The sequence below is a fragment of the Dromiciops gliroides genome, chromosome 3 (assembly GCF_019393635.1).
Source record: "Dromiciops gliroides isolate mDroGli1 chromosome 3, mDroGli1.pri, whole genome shotgun sequence".
Taxonomy (NCBI): Eukaryota; Metazoa; Chordata; class Mammalia; order Microbiotheria; family Microbiotheriidae; genus Dromiciops; species Dromiciops gliroides.
Window position 1 is genome coordinate 325485777 of NC_057863.1, and position 14076 is coordinate 325499852.

Below are 14076 nucleotides of genomic sequence, written 5' to 3' on the forward strand. Positions count from 1 at the left end.
ACTGCACTTTTATCAGCATAATAACCAACCAGGATTCCAGAGGACTATGGAGGAAACATGCTAACCACCGCCTAACAAAGAGGTGAGGTATGAAGAATGTTAATCAAGACTTTAATTTTTGGACATAGGCAATGTGGACATTTGTTTTGATTAACTACACATGTTGGGAATGGGTTTTGCTTTTCTTGTGTTTTTGATTGGGGGGGTGGTAAAAAGGTACAACTTTTCTGATTAAAACAAAATTATTTTTTAAAGGAAAGGAAAAGAAAATGTAAATTAAAAACTCAGTTGTATTTGAATATGGGTTTGTTTGACAGACCAAAGTTTCAGACATTCTAGCACAACTTAAATTTGGATTGGTGTGGCAGATATGCATTGGACTAAATTCCTATGAGGTTCATTCCACCTCGAAGATTTTTTGAGTATGATTCTTTAGGTATAAGGTGGAGTCTGGGGATGTAAGAAGAGGTTTTCCTTTTTGTGGGGAGTTAAGGACTTGTCTTTATTATCACCAAGGCCAAGAGATTCAACTACACATGAAAAAAAGATCATGGAAGAATCAAAAATACTCCAGGGTTGACAAAAGATCAGAAACAAAGGGGAAATGAAAATGTGCCAAACATGCTTTCTCAACTATCAGTGGGGTAAGAACACATGGTATTGCTGTTGCATGTGATCAGAACTTAAGAAGTTACTATAAGTACATTATTCTCTGACATGTTATAGAGGGGAATGGGACCCCAGAGACCATGTTCACCATTCCTAAATCTCAAATGCTCCTTTCCTCCCCACCCCTTCTGCTCAGCTACACACACACACACACACACACACACACACACACACACACACACACACACACACACAATTTTCCAGCATAAGCATTTATAGGAGGTCACTTTTAGAGACTAAAGGGTAGACAGCTAACCGTTCCTATGCCCATTCTTTGATTAGCAGTGTTTTAATCATCTTAACTTTATTGAATAACTTAATTTAAACTTCAGAAAACTAATATGAGCAGGAAGCCAGAGGAAATTATTTTGGGATATTTACTTATCATCAGATGTAAGGATAATTTCCTTAAATTGAGGAGTCATGCACTGTTCACATATGTAAACTGTATGTACATAGGAAGGCATGTCCTAATAATTTTGCTGCATGAAATGTGATTATGGATCTTGGGTAATTACACGATTCTTATAGAATGTTCAGCCCAGAGACAGTTTGAACAAAGTATATGTTATTTATTATTGTTGTATAAAGGCAGCTATGTGGCATTGTGGATAAAGTGGTGTACCTAGAGTCAGGAAGACCTGAGTTGAAATCTCCTCAGATACTTACTAGCTGTGTGACCCTGACAAGTCATTTAACCTTCTTTACTTTACTTTTCTTACAGGAGGATGAAAACAGCACTTCACTCTCACAGGATTGTTGTGAAGATAAAATGAGTTATTTGCAAAGTGCTTAGTATTGTGCCCAGGTTTTAATAAATGTTTATTCTCTTCCCTTATAGTCATGCTAGACCCATGTGAAATACTGTGCCCCTAACACAGAGGGCCAGGCATATTATTTTTCCATTTTATAATACAGTGAACTCTCTACTGAAATCCTACTCATGCCTCTTTGAGATCAACACATTCACCCACTCTATCAGTAGAGTGCAAGCAGCTGAATTGTTCAGACTTCAAGAATGGGCCCAATGGTAGATTCTATATCTATCCTTTAAGGACTGGTCAAGCTTGTCATAGTCTCAGTAACTTTTTGGTTGGCAATAAAGAGATGGAAATTTTGGTCATAGCAGTTCATGAAAAACTCTTAAGTAAGTCATGAAGGGGTTGTGATCTATGTTAATTGGACAGAGTAAAATCAAAAACTATTTAAAAACTGTAGTGGTTAAACTTTCAGTAGTAGCCACTATTCCATACATACTAAAAGTCCATTTGAAGAATCTAACCAATTTACAAGTCAACCAGTGGCTCATATCTAGTCCATGTTTTCAAAAATGTAGCTCAGGGAATAACAAACTGATTTATGTTAAAGCCTATGTGTAGAAACTGACTCTTTTTAAAAATTTCAGTTAAAACCTTCTCAAATTGGGGAATGAACAGGTAGGGTTGAACTTAAAAACATCTTCACTTTTCAATAAAAGGGTCTTTTTTTATTTTCAAATTTAAAATAAACTGTTTCACTGGTTTAACTGTTGTTGAATTCAACAAGAACACTTTTTAATTAGCTTCATTGTCTTAAGCCAGGAAATGAGCTTTTCTCTAACTCGACTGGGTCCTTTCTGCCAAATGCAAATCAGACAGTTTCTGCACACAGGTCTTAACATAAACACAGCTTGGCTGAGTTCTAAGCCACATATTGGGAGACACCAGGATAGATAATCATTTGGAAGAATTGGATTAGACAGCATGACTACTCTTGTACTACAGCAGGGATCAGACTACATTACCTGGAAGTCTATTCCATATCTATTTCTTTCAGAGACTATAAGATTCTTTGTTAATAATGAAGTAACACTCATTAGTGGAACTTGATAAATGTATATGAGTAGACACTGATGATATCTGAACCTTTTAGTTTGACTCTATATCACTGAGGAAATAGACACAGAGTAGTTAAACCACTTGTCCAGGGTCACACAGCTAACAAGCGTCTGAGGAAGGATTCAAACTCAAGTCTCTCTGACTGAGTTTATCATTCTATCCATTAGCCTGACCCTCATTTTATGAAGCAGGACATACCCAAGGAGAAGTTACATGATTTTCTCAATGTCACTCATCTAGTTTGTGATCAATCAGAACTATATACAAAATCTCCTAATTCTGGGTCCAGTGGTTTTTCCATTCCACCATTTTTGTCATTGCTGTTGACTCTTCATGGCCTTATTTGGGATTTTCTTGGAAAAGATAAGTAGTGGTTTGCCTTTTCCTTCTCCTGCTTATTTTACAGATGAAGAAACTGGGACAAACAGGTTAGTAAATTGCCCAGGGTCACACAGCTAATTAGTGTCTAAGGGCTAGATTTGAACTTGGGAAGATGAGTCTTCCTGACTCCAGGCCTGGCAATCCATCCACTGTACCACCCTTCTGCCCTTAAATGTATGGGGCATTTTTACCTTATTTGCATTTAGGGTAGTTAATATGTTCACATATGATGACCTGGAATGATTTCTTTGAGGTGTCATATTCAAGGCATAAGTCAGAATTTGAGTTTCACAATGCAGAAAGGAAGAAACAAATACCCCCAACAAAGTCACATCAGCGATTTGGGCCTCAGTCATCATTAAAAGGACAATTATGAAAAAAACAACAGAATAAAATTTATTTTTGTGCCAGTCTTTTGAAAATGAAAAAAAAAATGGTGTTCAAATGGATCCTCTTTCAGATGACTTCTACTTTTAAATCTTATGAGTCTATGACCAGTGGTTTAGTGAGATAAACATCTGTATTAAGGAAGCCTGATTTCCTATGAAATTGTGTGGACACTATGATCCCTCATTCTAGCCATTTCCTTTTGTGACAGAGTCTATGTCATTCTGCTGGAATCTTGGTCATCTCTATTTGCCATTACATCATTGTTAGATATCACAATGAGGTATAATTCCAATCAATGAATTTTCTGGGCATATAACACGAATCATAGCCTCATTGAATACTTATTTATTTTTTACTTTTGCTTGTTAATATGGATCAAATTTCCCTAGTGAGAATTGTCTTTGTTTTTGTTCTGACTGGACCTATGATTTCATTGGTGTAAGAATTTGTGGTGCTTATTCAGACTTGATCTCTGCTATTTCTAATCTGATTTGCATGAGACATTAAAAAAATTAAATGACTTGCTCAAGGTCACCCAACCTATATATGTTGGAGAAAATATGTGAACCCAGTTCTTTGTGATGCTGAGGCCAGTTCTCTATGTATTTTTATCACATTCCCTTTCTCTATGAGAATATGAGAGCAATATTCTCATTGAATAGAATAATAAAATGGGCATTGTTGAGACCCCATGCCTAGGATACTTCACATTTTAAAATGAAATTTTAAATCATATAAACATAGAAGATAAAGCAATTATGTAGGCAACACTGTACTGGAGTACCAGTAGTGAAGTAACATGAAGGAAAAATATATACATACATGTGTGCACAGGAACCCACACGTACCCCCCCCCACTAGTCTTTATATACCTACTAGTGTGTATATGAAAAGGAATCCAGACTAATGAAGTGTACCCTAGCCAAGGGGTAGGTAGGTGGTATAGTAGATAGAGTGCTGGGGCTAGAGTAAAAAAGACTTCTTTTCCTGAGTTCAAATCTGGCCTCAGACACTTACTAGTTGTGTGATCTTAAATAAGTCACAACCCTTTTTTTCTCAGTTTCCTCCTCTCTAAAATCAGCTGGAGAAGGAAATGGCAAACCACTCTAGTATCTTTGCCAAGAAAACCCCAAATGGAGTCATGAAGGGTCAAAATGATTGAAAAATGATCGAATGACAACAGTTCAGCTAAACATTTTTAGAGGAAAAATCTGAAGCCCACAAAGTGAAGTGGTTTGCTCTAGGTTACAATGGTCAATGGGAAAAGCAGGATTAAAACCCAAGGTCCCTGACCCCAAAGCCGATTTATGTCCACTGTACAACCTTACCTTATAAAAGGGGCTATATCTTCTCTACACATAATTATGTATCTCATATTATTTTGGTTCTCTAAAATAGTGATTGCCAGAAATGAATATCAAAAGGACTTTCAACCACCAACTAAAGCCAGCCAGAACAAGAACATGGTAGGATTCAGTTACAGAGAATATACGGACAAATTCCATTCTTGAGAAGACTGCTTTTAATTAAATTATTGGGGAGAAATAATTTTGAAGAACAGGCTGTGGCAATTCAGAATAAATAAAAGAAAGTGTGAATCCCTTATAGCAACTAATTGACAGAGCAGAGTTGATTCTAATACAGAGATAGCTGACTGGTAATGGAGCTGAGTAATATTTCTTTCAGGAGAAAATATATCAGGATTCATTTGCTATCAATACAGACATCAGCAACAGCATTGCCAATGCATGATTAAATATAATAAGACATAGTTTTCTTCTAAAGTAGTTAGTTCCTTTCCTAGAAATGGAGATGAAAATCAGGGTCACAATATCACTGGGTCTTAAGACTGTGAAGGACTCTTAGAGGCCAACTAGGCTAATGTTTACCTAAATAAGAATCCCTTTTAGTGTGTACCCAATGTTTCTTTGCCTGAATAACAAAGACCAAAACTCCAGTATTTGCTTCCAAATATGCAAATATTGTAATTGAGGGAACACTAGATTTTCTGTTGATTCCCTAGATAAACTTGAATTCTCCACCTTACTTTGTAAGTGAAGACATTTACTTTGAGCCCATTAAGAACAAGTTAGGTAATCCTAATGTTGGATTTCCTGGAGTAAATTGTGGTGTTTTGATTCTTAACTTATTTCTAGAAATGCTCATTATCAGAAGATTTGGGACTTTAATTTTCCCTTGAAGAAGATGAAATGTTTATTTCATAGTACTGATCACATTATCATAATATCCTATCTTTCTCTTCTGAATAGAATATTCTTATTTGTCCAAAATAAACGTTCATTTAGTCACTGCCTAACTTTTGTCAAAGATTGGTTCTGTGCTTCCATCTTGTGGTAAAACTGAGAAATATCTTCACTAGGCCCCAAGCAAATTAATTACGTTCTTCCACAAGGTGGCGATAGAGACAAAGACAGGAGCATGACATTAGGTCAACCACTGTCAGAAAAGGAGGATAAACCCACAACAAAACAAAACAAAAATTTCCTTGGGACCAGCAGAAAGTGCTGTTCTTATCAGGACAGACAAAGGAAGCCTTTTAATTCTTAACAAGGAAAGAAAATCCTCCCTTTATTCCTGGACAAGGAATAATAGTTTTTGTGGAGTTAAGGTTAAGCTACCAGGTCAGCCTTGCCCAGAGAGTTATACTGAAGTAGAGAATTCTCTAAGAAATCCTAGTGAAAGGTCACAGAGAAGATTTGCTGAATGTCAATTTCTTTGATCAGGAAAATTATTACCGTCCCCCAAATAAATGTTATATTACTTGATAATCTTACTACATATACCCTAGGTCCTTGTCTTTCCGGACCATCTTCACAGGTTACTTAGATCCCACTCACCTTACAGTTTATCCTTAAAAGATAACAGATCTAAGATGAAAAAGGGGGCTCTATGACCTTCTAATCCAACTTCTTCATTTTACAGATCAGGAAACTGAGGTACAGGTAAATGATGTATTTTGTCCAAGGTCACACAGGTTATAATCATCAAAAGCATGATTTAAATCCAGTTCCTCTGACTTTTGAACTGCTGTTTTTCCATTGTACCACATTTTAAGTTCATGGCTTTTAAAAGGCCATGCTACAAAGGACAATACAAATTCCAGTAGGGCAAAGGAATTTTGCTGAGGAGACAGTGGGCTTTGAAGAATGCACATGTTGATTCCATTCAGGGGTTGGCCTTCAGGGTCTGTCCTAAGGAAATTTGTGAAATAGGGTAAATATGCTATTCCCCTTTTCTGCATTTTCCATGACTTCATTTAAAAGGACTGATAAACAGAGATTTCAGGACAGAGGAGAAGAGACAATCCTTTCAATACACCTAAGATACTATCAACATAGGGAACTCCACCTTCTGTTCCAAGGCTTGGTCTTTGTTCAATTGGTAACAATGAGGAATCAAAGTACATTGCTCTGAGACAATTAAGCCTGTGTGTCTTCTATTCAAAGGTCATTCCTCTGATACTTTCAGTTAGCTTTAATTGGATTTGCTATTTAGAATCATAGGAACAGAACCAGAAAGGATAGTAGAGGTAATCTCAGACAACCACTAAATTTTTCAGATGAAGAAACTGAGCCACAAAAGTGAAGTACCCTAGCCAAGCACATCCAGGTAATAAAGAACAGAGTTGGGACTTAAATCTAGATCACATGACGCTGAATCCTTCACCCTTTCCACTGTGAAACAGTGTAAAGTTTGGTTTATGGTACCTAAGTTTCTTGGATACAAAGATGAAAAACATGTTCAGGCCTTCTGCCTTCTGCATTGTACACAATATCCAGAGCGGAGATTTGTCTCTTTAACTTGTATCAGATCAATAAGCATTGATTAAGTGCTTACTACTTTCCAGTCACCTAAGTGCTGGGATTACAAATACAAGACAAAAGGGAGTCCTTGCCTTTGAGAATCTTATATTCTAATGGGGGAAGACATCACATAAAAGGAAGGTGAAAAGAAGAGGAGAAGAAAAGGGGTACTTCTGCAGGTGAGTGGTGGAGAAAGGCAAAAGGAAAGGGTATAGCCTAGAGAGGAATAGAGAAATGACTGGTCCAGGTTTCCTCCTTAAAATTGAGGTTCTCAGATGAACCAGTTAATGAGAGGAAGAGGCCACAGAACAGAGTATATACTTCTGGAGTGAAAAGTCTTGAGATAACATGAACTTACAGGATGAAGAGGTTTCTGTGACATGCTAGAGAAAAGAAAGTCTGTTCAAAATGTATTCTGGGACAGCTAGGTGGCACAGTGGATAGTGCATGGGCCCTGGATTCAGGAGTACCTGATTTCAAATCCAGCCTCAGACACTTAACATTTACTAGCTGTGTGATCCTGGGCAAGTCACTTAAGCCCAATTGCCTCACCAAAAAAAAAAAAAAAGTGTATTTTGTCCTAGTAAGAGGAAGCTAGATGGCTCAGTGTATAGAGCACTGGCTTGGAATCATTAAGACTCATATTCATGAGTTCAAATATGGCCTCAGACACTTACTAGTAGCTGTGTGACCCTGGGTAAGTCACTTAACCCTGTTTGCCTCAGTTTCCTCATCTGTCAAGTGAGCTGGTGAAGGAAATGGCAAATCTTTCCACTAACTTTGCCAAGAAAACCCCAAATGGGGTCATGAAGAGTCATACACGATTGAAATAACATAACAACAATATCCTGGTAAGAGCTGCTTTACCAATAGCTTGCCGATTAGGAACATTTATCACACTTCCCCCCCCCCAGGACATTTTTTATACCTGAGCTCAAACCTACACTGGCTGCTTTTCCATTTGATTTCTAACTGGCAAAGAAAATGAAAGGACCAACAATTTTCATGGAGCAGAGATTTTTCCACTGCCCTTCAAATGTTCATGGAAATACTTTCCCAGCCAATTTTAGAGCTTTGGAATTTGTGTCATTTGGCTAACTGACTTAATTTTAAGGTGCTTACTAAGGCATAAATGCCATGTTTTTCCACTTTCCGCAGTCCTTGGTTAAGCCAAACAGTGTCTTTAAGAAGAGAACTATCTTCCTTTCTATTTCAGAGTTGTCTGCATCTGCTTCTAGGCCTAGTTGTCCTGATGTGACATGAAGTGATTTTTTTCTTCCTTTGTGAACAAAGTTTAATCTTTACATAAATAAAATGTTTACCATATTATTTTGAAAACCTTTTTTTCCCTGTTATTGAAATAACTATCTTTTTTGGTATAGAAGGCATAACAGCATTGTCAACCAGCACTTTTTCTAATCTTAGAGCAGCTAGGTGGCAAGGTGGATATAGCACAGGCCCTGGACACAGGAAGACTTGAGTTCAAATCCATACACAAATACTTTTTGTGTGGCTCTGGAGAAATCATTTAATCTATTTGCCTCAGTTTCCCAATTGGTAAAATGGGGATAATAATAACACCTACCCCCCACCAAGGACATTGTATCAAATAAGATAATATTTGTAAAGTGCTTAGTACAATGCCTGGCACATGGTAGGTGCCCAATACATGTTAGCTATGATGATTCTGATTATTATTTATCATCTTCAAAATTAATATAGCATTGCCACTTTGTTTAGTCTAGCAACTACTACTTATTTTTACCTCCTCAATATGAGGTTTCAAGATTTAATTCTCTAAGTGTTTCTCTATTTACACAGAGTTCATATATCAGCCCCCAAATTTTATAAGTATAATGTAATAGACTGAAATGGCTTAGATATCGAAACACACCAGACCAGCCCAAAGGGGCAATAACAACAGATATGGGGGGGGAATTAGTAGCAGATTCCCCAAATAATTTATGTAAAATAGCTAAAAATTAAATTTAAGTCCAATGACATTGAAACAACTAATATCAGGCTTTGAAAATGTCACCCAGAATGACTCGTTATAAGTAGGTAGATCCTTCTGTTCAAGGAATACAGCAAGAATCTACTTCTAGGGCCAAGTTTTTTTCTTTTGTCCTCTTATGAGATCAAGACATTATTGGGCGTTTACCTTCAAGCTGGGGGTCAACCAACAAGGATGGGAAAAGAAAAAAAATGTAGGCAACAGAAACATTACAGGAAATCATACTGAGAAATAGAAAATGTGTATTTGTTACTCTGTTTCTCCCTCTGGTATGATGGGATCAAATTTGAACACACACTACCAGTTGGCATGTAGGAAGTTATGTTTCTAAGCTGTTGACTCTTTCTGCCAGGGCTTCCAAAGATGAAATCTTTATTATCTATTATCATGGTGGATTAAGAGGGAAGGATATGATTAATTCCATTTTTAATGTCACATTTTGAAAATTATTCATTTTTCTCTACCGGGTTTCTGCACTTAGGCTTTAGGGATTAGTAGTTTCTACTTATTGGTATCATTATTAATTTTTTCCCCTTTTTTGCCAAAGAAAAAGGGAAAGTTTTGCATTTTCTTTTTTCATCCTAGTTGTTGGGTTTCTTCCGTGTACATTTTGATTTACATTGATGCTAAGCATACTTCCAGTGTTGTATCTTTCCAGAGACCATGGACTTTATATTGTGTCAACTCAGGAGCCAAAAGTACTCAAACTATAAGAAGAGCTAAAGCTTAATTCTTATAGGATTAGCTCTAAATAGGAAAATGACATTTTATGAACTGTTCCTGAGACAGTTCCAAGTATTCAAAGAATATAACAGACAAGGCTAGGAAAAGCTGAGAAGACCTATCAGAACCTAGAAACATACTTTGACATACAAGATCTTATGAATGGGTTAGATCCTCTAAACACATATCTTCTTAATATCCTTAAACATAAATACTCCTTTTTTCATTACTTTCAAAAACCATTGCTGTCTCTATTTTGGAATCAAAGAGAACCTAATTTTAGAAGTTTGATGTTTGACCAAGAGTCAGAGATGTGAAGAGTTTACTTGAATTTCACAAACTTACTTTCAATTTCTAGTTGAGTTAGTACCTCAAAACCTATAAAGTTTTTTTCTTGTTTCAGAGGAAGACTTTATCCTTCTTCTTCTTCTTCTTCTTCTTCTTCTTCTTCTTCTTCTTCTTCTTCTTCTTTTTTTGCAGGGCAATGAGGGTTAAGTGACTTGCCCAGGGTCATACAGCTAGTAAGTGTCAAGTGTCTGAAGCTAGATTTGAATTCAGGTCCTCCTGAATCCAGGGCCAGTGCTTTATCCACTGAACACCTAGCTGCCCCCTCCCAAATCTTTATGTCTGGTTTCAATAACAATAACTACCATTTATATAGCACTTCAAGGTTTTCAAAGCACTATATATATATGTGTGTGTGTGTGTGTGTGTATAAAAATCTCATTTAATCTTTATAAGAACCCTGCGAGGGTGGTGCTATTATCATTGTTTTGACAGATGGGGAAACTGAGGAAAAGATATGTTATGCTAAGTGATTTGCCCCAGTTTATACAACTAGTAAATCACTGGGGCAAGGTTTGTTTTATTTTAATTTAATTTTTAATTTAAAATTTTTTTGGTGAGGCAATTGGGGTTAAGTGACTTGCCCAGGGTCACACAGCTAGTAAGGGTTAAGTGTCTGAGGCCGGATTTGAACTCAGGTCCTCCTGAATCCAGGGCCAGTGCTCTATCCACTGCGCCATCTAGCTGCCCATGGGGCAAGGTATGAATGCAGTTCTGGACTTCAAGTCCAGTACTGAAACCAACTTTTCTCCTTAGTTCCACTTCTATATGTCCAATTCTCTGTTTCTATCTAGATGTCTTACCAATATCACAAACTGAGCCTGTTCTAAAATAATTTTCTATTCCCCTAAACCACAGTCCTCTTCATGACTTTCTTGTTTCTATTGATTGGCACTTTCACCACAGACATCCATGCTCACATCCTCAGAGTCACCTTTGATTATCCTTCTTCTCTTTTTTTTTTTTTTTAAGTGAGGCAATGGTGGTTAAGTGACTTGCCCAGGGTCACACAGCTAGTAAGTGTTAAGTGTCTGAGGCCGGATTTGAACTCAGGTACTCCTGACTCCAGGGCTGGTGCTCTATCCACTGCACCATCTAGCTGCCCCATCCTTCTTCTCTTTTGATTTTTATATCTAACCCCTTTCCAACTTCTCTCAATTCTCCCCCGAAATGCTTTTCAAATCTGTCTCCTCCTTTCTATCCCCACTACTACCCCATTTTTTGCTGATTACCTTCCATTTGAACTATTGCAATAATGTCACAACTGGCATCCTCATCTCTAATCTTTCTCTTCCAAAGCACTGGAAACAATGAAAATGGATTAATCTTTTCTTAGCATAACTGATCGAAGGAGTCCTTTTCTTGAAGAAAAACCAAACCCCCAAACAAACAAAATTTTAGTGGCACCTCACTATCAATTAATCATTCACATTCCTTAATCTAAAATTCACACTGTCTCGTGTTGATTGATGGATTTGAGCCCAACCTATCTTTCCAGCTCTGTCTCCTACTTCTCCCCTGTACCTGCTATATTACAGCCAAACTGAATTGTTGACTGCCCTGCAAATGTATTATGAATTCACTAGAACTTTAAACTGTAGCAGCCTAATGAATTTCCCTTTATAGAGGAAATTTGGTACAATGGTTGTGGAGGCCCAGGGTTTAAGTCCAAATTTCTAATAATAATCAGTGGATTATTGCTTGTTTGCCCTGGAGAAATAACTGAATCTCCCTCAGATCTGTAAAGTGAAAGGATTGAACTAGGGGGCCTCTGAGTTCTCTTCTGGATCTGGACCCAATTCAATGATTCTATCTAAGCAGAGAACTTTGTAATAGTAAAGTTGATAACAACAAGAATCATGAAGTTAATAACAAGAAGGAATATAGGTCTGCTGGGCTAAGATCAGCTTTGAAGATCAACGGGAAAAGGAAGCACGCATTTATTAAGTGCCTACTAGGTACAAGGCAATATCTGGTTCTAGGTATACAAAGACAAAACAAAAATAAGTATCTCCTCTCAAGAAGCTGACATCCAACTGGACTTAAGTTTTCTGGGACCATATTTTTATTAAGCTATAAAAAGACAGGAATTATTAGAAAAGACTCTAATGTTGGGAAAGATTGAAGGCAGAAGGAAAAGGGGACAGCAGAAGATGAGATGGATAGATAGTATCATGGAAACAATGAACACGAATTTGGACACACTTCAAGAGAGTGGAGCATAGAAGAGCCTGACATCATGTGGTCCATTGGGTCATGAGAAGTCACACACAACTCAACAACAACATGATAAAAATAATCAAAAAGTCCATTAAGTGAAAAAAATAAGAAAGACAAACAGTTTGGAATCACTTTCAGGAGCATTTAACCTGTAATCCATAGTTTCCTTTAAACCTATGTATTTTATTTTGTGCAGTTGAAGACATTATTCTGAGAAGGGATCTATAGATTTCACCAAATTGCTCAAGGGATCCATATAGCACAAAAAAGGATAATTACTCCTGAATGAGACAAACTATCAGGTTCCATGGCTGATCCCTTTTTTGTTCATTGATCTGGGGTCATGTAAACACAGTGAAAGACTAAGTGAGATGTGAAGGAAGTAACTTCTGCTAAGTCAAACACTGCTAATGCCATGAAATGGCAGTGTCATAAAATGCATATCAAATGGATTAAACTGTTTAACTAATTGAAGTAATCTATGATTGGTTTAATACTGGTTTTAGCATAATGCAGTATTTTATGATCTGGCTTTAGACACCATGCTCTGTCCTTGGTCACACAATGCAGCTTGTTATAGGCAAGGTTGTTTCACTGAACACTCTAAATACATACCAAGAATTTCTTGATATCCACTATAACAGATAATTTGCCCTAAATTCTAAAATTTGCTTATTCAGTCTGAAAGGTTTAACTTTCAAGTTTAGCGAATCAAGTAATACAAATGTTGAAACCCATATGAAGAGGGAATTCTCCTACGTGGGGTTTCATTGCGCTTGTCCACAAAATCACATCTATTACGAAAACAATCAGTTGTTTAGATCATTAGTACTTGAAATCTTAGTTGTCTAGGGTTTTACATTGTTGAACTTAAAGACAAATGAAGTCATTTATTGAAGTGTGGATTAGTTGTTTAGTCTAAAATCAAATCAGTTGTTTATTTAAAGGTACACCCCATATCTATATTTATCTTCATATCTAGCTAGTGAGATGGCTCAGTGGATAAAGTGCTGGGCATGGAGTCAGGAAGACATGAGTTCAAAGCCTGCTTCATACATCTGCTAGTTTTGTGACCACAGGCAAGTAACTTAAAACTCTTCCTAGGGGGCAGCTAGATGGCCCAGTGGATAGAGCACCGGCCCTGGAGTCAAGAGTACCTGAGTTCAAATCCGGCCTCAGACACTTAACACTTACTAGCTGTGTGACCCTGGGCAAGTCACTTAACCCCAATTGCCTCACTAAAAAAAACAAAACAAAAAAAACAAACCAAAACTCTGCCTAGAAGGCAGCTAAGTGGCTCAGTGGATAAAATGCCGGGAATGGAGTCAGGAAGACCTGAATTCAAATCCATACTCTGACACTTACTAGCTGTGTGACTCTGGGCAACTCACTTAACTTCTGTTTGTCTTAATCAGTCAGAGAAGGAAATAGCAAACCACTCCAGTATTTTTGCCAAGAAAATCCCATGGACAGTACTGTCATTGAGGTCACAAAGAGTCATACGCAACTCAAGGACAGAACAACAATAACAGCAATCTGACCATCTACTCGCCTGCCTACCTGTCCATCGATCTGTGAGTTGGCCTACATAAGAATTTTGCGTTTTTGTTTCCTTTCACTGCAAAATTAATTA

At 37.2% G+C, this 14076-nt stretch overlaps 1 protein-coding gene across 1 annotated transcript in view; it reads right to left on the reverse strand.

Moving 5' to 3' along the window:
• The window catches only part of LOC122746158 (limbic system associated membrane protein), an 842374-nt gene that overhangs the window by 20607 nt on the left and 807691 nt on the right, over nt 1-14076 (reverse strand).